Here is an 8792-nt window from a genome sequence, read left to right as displayed (position 1 = left end):
CCATTCCCAAAGGTATGCAGACACTACCTTGCAGCCCCGCCTTCAGCTGCAGAGAGAGAACCCCAGGGAGGGAGCCTTGAGCATCACTTAGTCCCATGTTCTCAAACTTCAGTCCTTCATGTACAGACCCTCGTTGTGATCTTTGTCATTTCCCTCTACCATCTTCAGTATAGTTTACTATTTCTTTTTTCAATCATTTCATTCTTTTTACTAAAATAATTTTATTTCAAAGGGAAGCTTTATAAGCTGTCAGCAAAAACAAAAACAAAAAGTCTTTAAAAAATTTTTTTTAAGTAGGAATATTACAATAGTAAAAAGAAAGCCAGTGACCACAAACACAAGGTGACCGGGATGCGACACAGAACAAGCAGCACTGTCGCATCCCACTGGACACCGTGCCGGTGAGGCCGGCCAAAGCGCTTTGTGTAAAAAGGAAGATTAGCAAATGTTCAAGGGACATAAAGGGCAAACCAGCAGCAAGTGGATATTGTCCTTGATATAATCAGAGGGATGGGATTGGAAGGGAATAGCTTCTCCCATGTGGCTTAATGGCCCTTCACGTGGTGGCTTAGGTACCTCCAAGGAGTTCTCAAACCACTGATGGGTGACTTGGATTTAGACTAGCTTCCCAAACACACACACACACACACACACACACACACACACACACACACTCATTCAGCCAGGCCTTCCCTCCCCGGCCTCCCCCAGCTACAGGCCAGCCTCGGCAGAGCCCCTGCCTTGCCTGGTAGCTGGGCACTGTCCCTGTGGCCCTGGGCAATGATGAGGGTCCCAATCCCCACAGTACAGACAGGTCAGAAGCACAATGCCACACCTGCCATGGCAGAGGCTGATGGGAACATGTCCCTCTCACAACTCAGACTCCACTAGGGCTGACCCTAGTCCCAAGCAAGCCAAACATGGCTGGGTTTTAGGTAATCTGGACCATGGCCTCCCCTCTCTGACCCCCTCGCCAGCACCAGTCCCATCTGCTCTCCACCCCATCCTCCCCAGCCTTTGCATCAGCTTTGCATCCCTCTGCCTGGTACACTGGTGCCTGTACCTGTGCGTGGTTGCCTCCCTCTGGTCACTCAGGTCTCAGCTTCCCCAGGGAAACTGTCCTTCAATGCTGAGTCTAAAGTCATCCCCATCGGGTTTCCCTGATGGCGCAGTGGTTAAGAATCTGCCTGCCAATGCAGGAGACACGGGTTCAAGCCCTGGTCCAGGAAGATCCCACATTCCACAGAGCAACTAAGCCCGTGCACCACAACTACTGAGCCTGCGCTCTAGAGCCCGCGAGCCACAACTACTGAGCCCACGTGCCACAACTACTGAAGCCTGAGTGCCTAGAGCCCGTGCTCCGCAACGAGAAGCCACTGCAATGAGAAGCCCGCGTGCCACAACGAAGAGTAGCCCCTGCTCGCTGCAACTAGAGAAAGCCTGTGCACAGCAACGAAGACCCAAAGCAGCCAAAAATAAATAAATAAAATTAATTTTTAAAAAAAACTTAAAAATAAATAAAGTCGTCCCCATCACAAGCCCTCTCGTCTCTTCACTAGCAGGTATTTATTTATTAGTTTTCCTGCTTAGGGCCTGTCTCCTGTCACTGGAATCTGAGCTCCATGAAAGCAGAGCTTGCTCCCTACTTGTTCATCAGCACCCAGGAGACCCCCAACAAATGTCTGCAAATAACCAAGTGATCTGTCTCAGAACCTTGGGCAAGTTCATGAACAGTCTGCTGAGCAAGCCACTCTTGGTTCCGAGGTCATGGCCACTGAATGGGCCACACTTCTTTCATTTTATTCATGCAGCGTATTTGTTGAGGCCATCCCTAAGTCAGGTTCCAGGCAGAAACCTCTAGAATGCAATCTCAGATCACTAAGGCTGGAGAGCAGATGGGATATTTCCAGTGACTCTCTCCATCTTGAAATTCTATGAAAGTGAGAAAACCCATCTTCAGGAAAAAATACTCCACCTAAACACCCCATCCTGGGCTGCAGCCAGGGACCTGGGCAGCAAAAAAAGCTGTGGCGTTTCTGTTGTCTGTGGCAGGCACGCAGCTCTGAACCCCAGCTCAGTGCTTGAGGCAGCTCAATGGCCAACAGAGGCCAGAGGCTGTAGAGTTCAGTGAGCTTAGGCTCACCCTTACCAGCCTGGTTGACAGCATGACCTGCCAGAAAGAGCAGTGACAAGGCTTGTGCGGTCTTGTAAGCCCTAAGCGTGATGCCCAATACTGGGTGGGGGTTCAGGAAGCAGTAGCTACTGTTGCCATTGTAACCAGTTAATTCCCTGCTCAGAGGATCTGCCAGCATTGTAACCAGTTAATTCCCTGCTCAGAGGATCTGCCAGCATTGTAACCAGTTAATTCCCTGCTCAGAGGACCTGCCAGCTCTCCTGGCAGGTCTGTGTCATGCACCGCGGGCTATCCAATGTGACTGATGCCTGTGTGCCAGCCTTGCGGGCACCAAGCTGAGCGAGGCGCACCCCTCCCCTTGAGAACCTGCTGGGAGGTGCGGAAGCCAGCTGTAGCCGCACGCACATGGTGTCCTTGGTGCTTTGAGAGCCGAGATCCTGAGGTCTCCATGCCTTGCCAAGGAGTGTGGGCTGCTCCTGGAAACACAGAGGTGCCAACACCTCCCAACCTGCCTCCCTGTCAGAGTGAAGAGCCTCCTCTGGTCCCCTCTTGGTGTGGTTCTCAAAGGGGACCTCTCTCCGCCCTCTAGATTTTCTCCCTAGGACTTTAAGCCCTAAAATTTCCCCTTGGCAGGTGGGAAACGAAGAAATGTCAATAACTATATATAGGATAGATATAGATGCCTACAGCGTCCGGGTGTGTGCTCCATGCCAGGCGCAGTGCCGAGTCATTTTTTTTTTTTTGTATTTATTTTTGGCTGCATTGGGTCTTCGTTGCTGCACGTGGGCTTTCTCTAGTTGTGGAGAGCGGGGGCTACTCTTGGTTGCTGTGCGTGGGCTTCTCATTGCAGTGGCTTCTCTTGTTGCAGAGTATGGGCTCTAGGCACACGAGCTTCAGTAGTTGTGGCACATGGGCTTCAGCAGTTGTGGCACACAGGCTTCAGTAGTTGTGGCTCGTGGGCTCTAGAGTGCAGGTTCAGTAGTTGTGGCGCATGGGCTTAGTTGCTCCGCGGCATGTGGGATCTTCCCAGACCAGGGCTCGAACCCGTGTCCCCTGCCTTGGCGGGTGGGTTCTTAACCACTGCACCACCAGAGAAGCCCAGTGCCGAGTCTTTACAGCATCGTCCCACTGAATCCTCCCACTGACCCCACAAAATAGGTACTGTTGCTGTCCACATTTCACAAATGGGGAAACTGGGGCACCAACTGCTATGTCACGTGTTCAAGGTCACACAGCTGCAGCACCACCCTCTCAAAACACCACACTGGTGGTTCTCAAACCCAGATCCCTTCAGAATCACTTCCAATGCCCAGGTGCCACCCCAGAACAACAGAACATGGCCTCTGGGGGCGAGGACTGAGATCTGGTCTGTTTTTAAAGCTGCCCAGGAGATCGTGCCATGCATTCAGGTTTGAGGGCCCCTGCCCTTCACCCTCCCACTGCTCAGAAGGAGCACCCCAGGTGTGATGGGGTAGATCTGTCAGATGCCAGGCTGCACCTAGGGAAGCACTCTCTTCCCGGCTGCCCCAGAAGAAGAAGGAGAGAGAGCAGGCCTTAGCCTGGCATGTCAGCCATTTCTCCCCAACAGGGCGACTGCGGGTGGGGGTGGGATTCCTAGGGCACAGAGCACAAAGGCTCCCTCTGCCCCCAGGCAGTGCCCAGACGCTACCCCACCCACCAGGTCCAGTCTAAGCTCTGCCCACAGCTGGGGCCAGCCCCTCGACCCCCTACATTCCAACAGGGACCCCATGAGGCAGGAACAGACAGGGCTTTCAGGATGCATGCCTGCCAGGGGGGATGAATTATTACCCCCCTGCTATGGCAGAATTATCTGCCATGAGCTCAGGGTGGCATTTCACGTGCCAAAGGTTGGCTGGCCCTGCCCTGGCCCTGGCCGCTTGGCTCCAGGGCCCTCATTCCAACCGTGCAAGGACAGAAACTTTATTCTCTTCCACTGCAAGAGGCCTCCGCCCCTCACCATCTGTGCAGCATCCCCCTCAGGGATCCCCCTGCCCCCACCCACGGGCCAGGGCCTCCCTTCTCCATGGCTCAACACAGAGGGGATTAGATAGGGTGATTCCAAAGTCAAGTTTCCCAGGTCCTTTTAAGCCGGGGATTTTATTGACAGGGAAAGCCATTGTTCCCAAGATGTCCCACCCCAACCTGTCCTGCTTTCTGCATGAGGCCCTGACAGATTCGAACAGCTGCTGCAGCTGGAACAAGCTTCTTGTGAAAGGAGCCAGGGCTTTGGGAGCCAGACAGCCCTTGGTTTGAATCCCAGTTCTGCCACCTACCACCTGTGGAACTTGGGCACTCTACCTCAAGTCTCTGGTCTCAGTTACCTCCTCTGTAAAATGGGGATGACAACCTTGATCTTCCAGGAATGTTGTGAGGTTGAAATGAGCTAATGGATGTGCGAAAGCACTGAGTGGGAGCACAGAGGGCGTACAGCAGGGCAAGGCACAATGCACCATGAGGGACCTCAAAGACTGACTTGGGGGATCACCCTCGGTCTGACCCCCAGGGCCTAAGGTCGGGCCAGACCCAAAGTGAGTTGTCGGCAAACGCGAGCATATCCTCAAACTGATGCTCTTCCTTGCCTTCTCTAACAGAGAGTGGAGAGGGCAAATGTCTTTCATTCAGTGAGCCTACTTGGATTGATTGGTAGTGGTCATCTACGGGAGCTGCCCACGCAGGCCCAGGACAAGGGAGGAGAGTGAGGGATCAGCAATGTTTGCCATGAGAACAAGAAGTTTGGGTGGTGAGATATATGCTACGTTTGCCGTTTCTGTTATAGAACAAGGTCTAAATAATACTTCTCATTCCAGTTTTTGCCTGGATTTGTGTAACAGCCTCTACGTTGATCTTTCTGCTTGTTGTCCCTTCCTACCCTCTGATTTTCAACTTTAGCTTCTAGAGTGAATTTTCTAAAATGAAAATCTGGCCATTTCACTCCATTACCTGTCACTGTCCCTTGGCTCCTCCCATTGCTCTGAGGATCCCAGGGGTGGCTTTTAAGGCCTCCATTCACCTTCTCAGACTCATCCATGGCCACTCACTTCCAAATATCCCAACCTCAAGCCCCATCGATCTGAGGGCCTTCAAGAACCAAGATGTGAGGATCCGAGGCACCTTGGAAAGTCAAACCCAAAGCCCTGTACCCAGACTCACAAGATCAGAGGGGTAGCCAGAGAGTTCACTTCATTTACCACCAGTGAGTTTAACAAACCAGAGGGAGCTGGTAAACTTCCAATGGACCCTGAAGTGCAGTTTAGCAAAGCTGTCACCTGCTCACCCCTAACCACACTGATGGGATTAGTCCGGAGTCGCCCCTGCAGAGGGGAATTTACACTGCTCTGTCTCCTGATTGCCCATTCCAAGACAAATCTCCTTGGCAGCCAGACACAGGGTAGAGGCTTCCAGGCACCGCTGGGTCCAAAGCTTTCTAGTCCAGGGTCCAGGCATGTATGAGGGCCCTTGCCCCACAGAAGGCCAGTGGGGTTCCTCCTCATTCCCTCTCAGTTCCAACTCTTGCTATTCCCCTGAAGACAATCAGATATTTCCGTCTTTCAGTTTCACAAACTCCTACCCTATGCTACCGCTCTGGCCAGGTACGGAGATGAGCCTTGGGGATTCAGAGATGGCGCAATGCAAAAGTGTTCAGTGGACACTGTCAATGAGCCAGACAGGAAGGGCTGATGATCAGGGAGCATAACCAGTGCCACATGGCTGAGGAATGAGGAACTCATAAACAAATCTCCATTTGTTTCTAAAAGTTTGGGATGTCGACTAAAATGCTAAGGAAGAGTCTAGACTTGCTGAAGAGGCAAGCATATGAATGAGTTCCTTGAGGGAAAATAGCTTCTTTAAAGAAAAGAATCCAAACAGGTTTTTTTTTTTCTTTCTTTTTTTTCTATTTAACTTTTTACTTTGAAATAATGACAAAGTTATAGAAAAATTAGAAGAGTAGCACAAATAACTCCTAAATACTCTTCCCCTTGATTCACCAATTATTCACATTTTGTGACATTTGCTTTATCATTCTATGTACAGCTTTTTTCTGAACACTTGAGGGTAAGTTGCAAATATGATGCCCCTTTTCCCCTAAATACCTCAGTGTATATTGCCTAAGAACATGAACATTCAGATAACCACAGTACAATTAGCAAAATCAGGAAATTTAGAGATGACATAAAATTATATCTAATCTACAGGTCTTATACAAATTTGGTGAAGCTTAGAGCATTTTTTTTCCAGTTCAGGTTCCAATCCAGAATAACACATCACATTTAAGTCTCCCTTAACTCTAGAACGGTTCCCCAGCCTTCCCTTGTCTTCCATGACATTGCCATTTTTGAAGAGTACAGGTCATTTATTTTGTAAAATATTCCTCGATTTTCATTTTTCAGAGATTTCCTCATGATTAGATTCAGGCTATGCATTTGGGGCAGAGATACCACAGAAATGATACTATGTCTTTCTCCATACATCATATTAAGAAGCACTTGATGTCAATGTGCCTTATTACTGGTGATGGTTACTTTGATCACTTGGTTAAGGTGGTGTCCACCAGTTTTATCTACTGTACAATCCCTATTTTCTCTTTATAAATAATAAGTAATTTGCACGGGAGTACTTTTTTTTTTTTTTTTTTGCGGTACGCAGGCCTCTCACTGTTGCGGCCTCTCACGTAGCGGAGCACAGGCTCCGGACGCGCAGGCTCAGCGGCCATGGCTCACGGGCCCAGCCGCTCCGTGGCATGTGGGATCTTCCCAGACCGGGACACGAACCTGCGTCCCTTGCATCGGCAGGCGGACTCTCAACCACTGCGCCACCAAGGAAGCCCGCACGGGAGTACTTTGATGCTATATAAATATTTTATTTCTCATCAAGTTTTCACCCTCTGATTTTAGCATCTTGATCTTTATCTACATTAATTATTTCTCTGATGATTGCAAAATTGTGACCTAAAATTTCCTATTATTATGAGTCAATGTTCTACTGAAAGAAGAGCTTACAGTATACATACATACGGTGGATGATGGGCACATGAATTCTTATCTTATTCAATGGGTTATAATTCATTACTATTATTGGGACTTCCCTGGGGGCCCAGTGGTTAAGAAATCGCCTGTTAATGCCGAGGACATGGGTTTGATCCCTGGTCCGGGAAGATCCCACATGCCGTGGAGCAACTAAGCCCATGTGCCACAACTACTGAGCCCGTGTGCCACAACTACTGAAGCCCGCACGCCTAGAGCCCATGCTCCACAAGAGAAAGCCCACGTGCAGCAAGAAAGACCCAACGCAGCCAAAAATAAATAAATTTAAAAATTCATTACTATTATTATTTACTTGATAACCAAATTGTTCCAGATTTGGCCAGTGAGAGCTCATTCAAGGTGGCTGCTATGTCCTTTTGATGTGTCTCTCTTATTCGTTGAGCACTTCCTTATTTTCTGACACAAAAGGATGCTCTAGGCTCATCCTATATTTTCTCTGGCCTTGCCCAGGAACCAGACATTTCTTCTAGCAGCTCTGGTTTCCCCAGGGGAGGATGGTATTGTGGTATTTAGAAGCAAGGAGCTGGGCACAGCTGGGCTCACTGTTCGCAGGGTATCATTGCTTCTAGGTCCTCTCAGTGGATAGAACTAGGAAACACATACACGTATAAATATGAATCCAAGAGTTCATACTGATGCCTCCAGTTCCCATCCAATACCACAGCGTTCTTCCTGGCCTTCCCCATTTCCTATTTGTATGTTCCTTCTACAACAGTGAGAAACCTGCCTCTCAACATCCTCAATATAGTTCACCTTTTACTCAGTCTGCCAATGCACAGAGACTAGTTTCATAATTAGTTGCTACGAAAAACAAGCCCATTAGGTAGAGTTCAGTATTTGTTTGCAATTCTTTTTATCTTTAGATTGAGCGTATATATCAAAGTTCTGTGTTCAAAAGTTACTTGGGGTGCTTGCAGTACAGATACTAAAACTGGAACAATACAGAGAAGATTAGCATGGCTCCTGCACAAGGATGACCAAAAAATAGCTACTTAAATTAGTCCTTTTTTTCACTTCAGTGTGGTTTGTTATTCATTTGAAACATAATTCAATAATTTATAAATACAGAGCTACTTCATTAGAGATTTTTACTTCTTTCCATAGCTTGTTTTAGTTCTCTTATAAATAACATGTAACTAAATTTTCTTTTCCGCACTTTTTTCAGCTTGTCTTCTTGTTTTTGGTTTAATAAAGGAAATTAACCCAGTTACATGTATAGTGAAAGCTAATATGTCTGGTCCTTTCCCTGACATCTTGTTTGTGTTATTTCTTTAATATGGATGGGAGAGAATTAGGAGAACCTTGTATATCTGCCAGAGCCCAGCACCTGGTCTGGAGCGTAGCAATGCTCAGCAGATATTTGTGGAATGTTGGCTGGAAGCTCAACAAGTGACTTCCCCTTGTACCTGGATAGATAGACACAGGGTCTTGACCTTACTGTGATTATAACGATGACTATGGCAGTAGTTACCATTAAGTTGAATAATTATGAAAAGTCTTAGCAAAGGGCCTGGATGGGGTGATCACTGAATAAACTGCACCTGCTATTGATTGAGCACTGACTAAGAACCGGGCATGGTGCTCCATTATCTTAT

General features: G+C 48.3%; 1 non-coding gene across 1 annotated transcript; it reads left to right on the top strand.

Moving 5' to 3' along the window:
* The first annotated feature begins 8104 nt into the window (after window positions 1-8104).
* Window positions 8105-8208, top strand: LOC132524006 (U6 spliceosomal RNA). Its single transcript, XR_009541772.1, has one exon. It is a non-coding gene; the product is annotated as a U6 spliceosomal RNA (small nuclear RNA).
* The last annotated feature ends 584 nt before the right edge of the window (window positions 8209-8792 follow it).

The sequence above is a fragment of the Lagenorhynchus albirostris genome, chromosome 7 (assembly GCF_949774975.1).
Source record: "Lagenorhynchus albirostris chromosome 7, mLagAlb1.1, whole genome shotgun sequence".
NCBI classification, from domain to species: domain Eukaryota; kingdom Metazoa; phylum Chordata; class Mammalia; order Artiodactyla; family Delphinidae; genus Lagenorhynchus; species Lagenorhynchus albirostris.
Note: the sequence above shows the minus strand (reverse complement) of the source record. Positions and strands in the feature narration are given on the sequence as shown.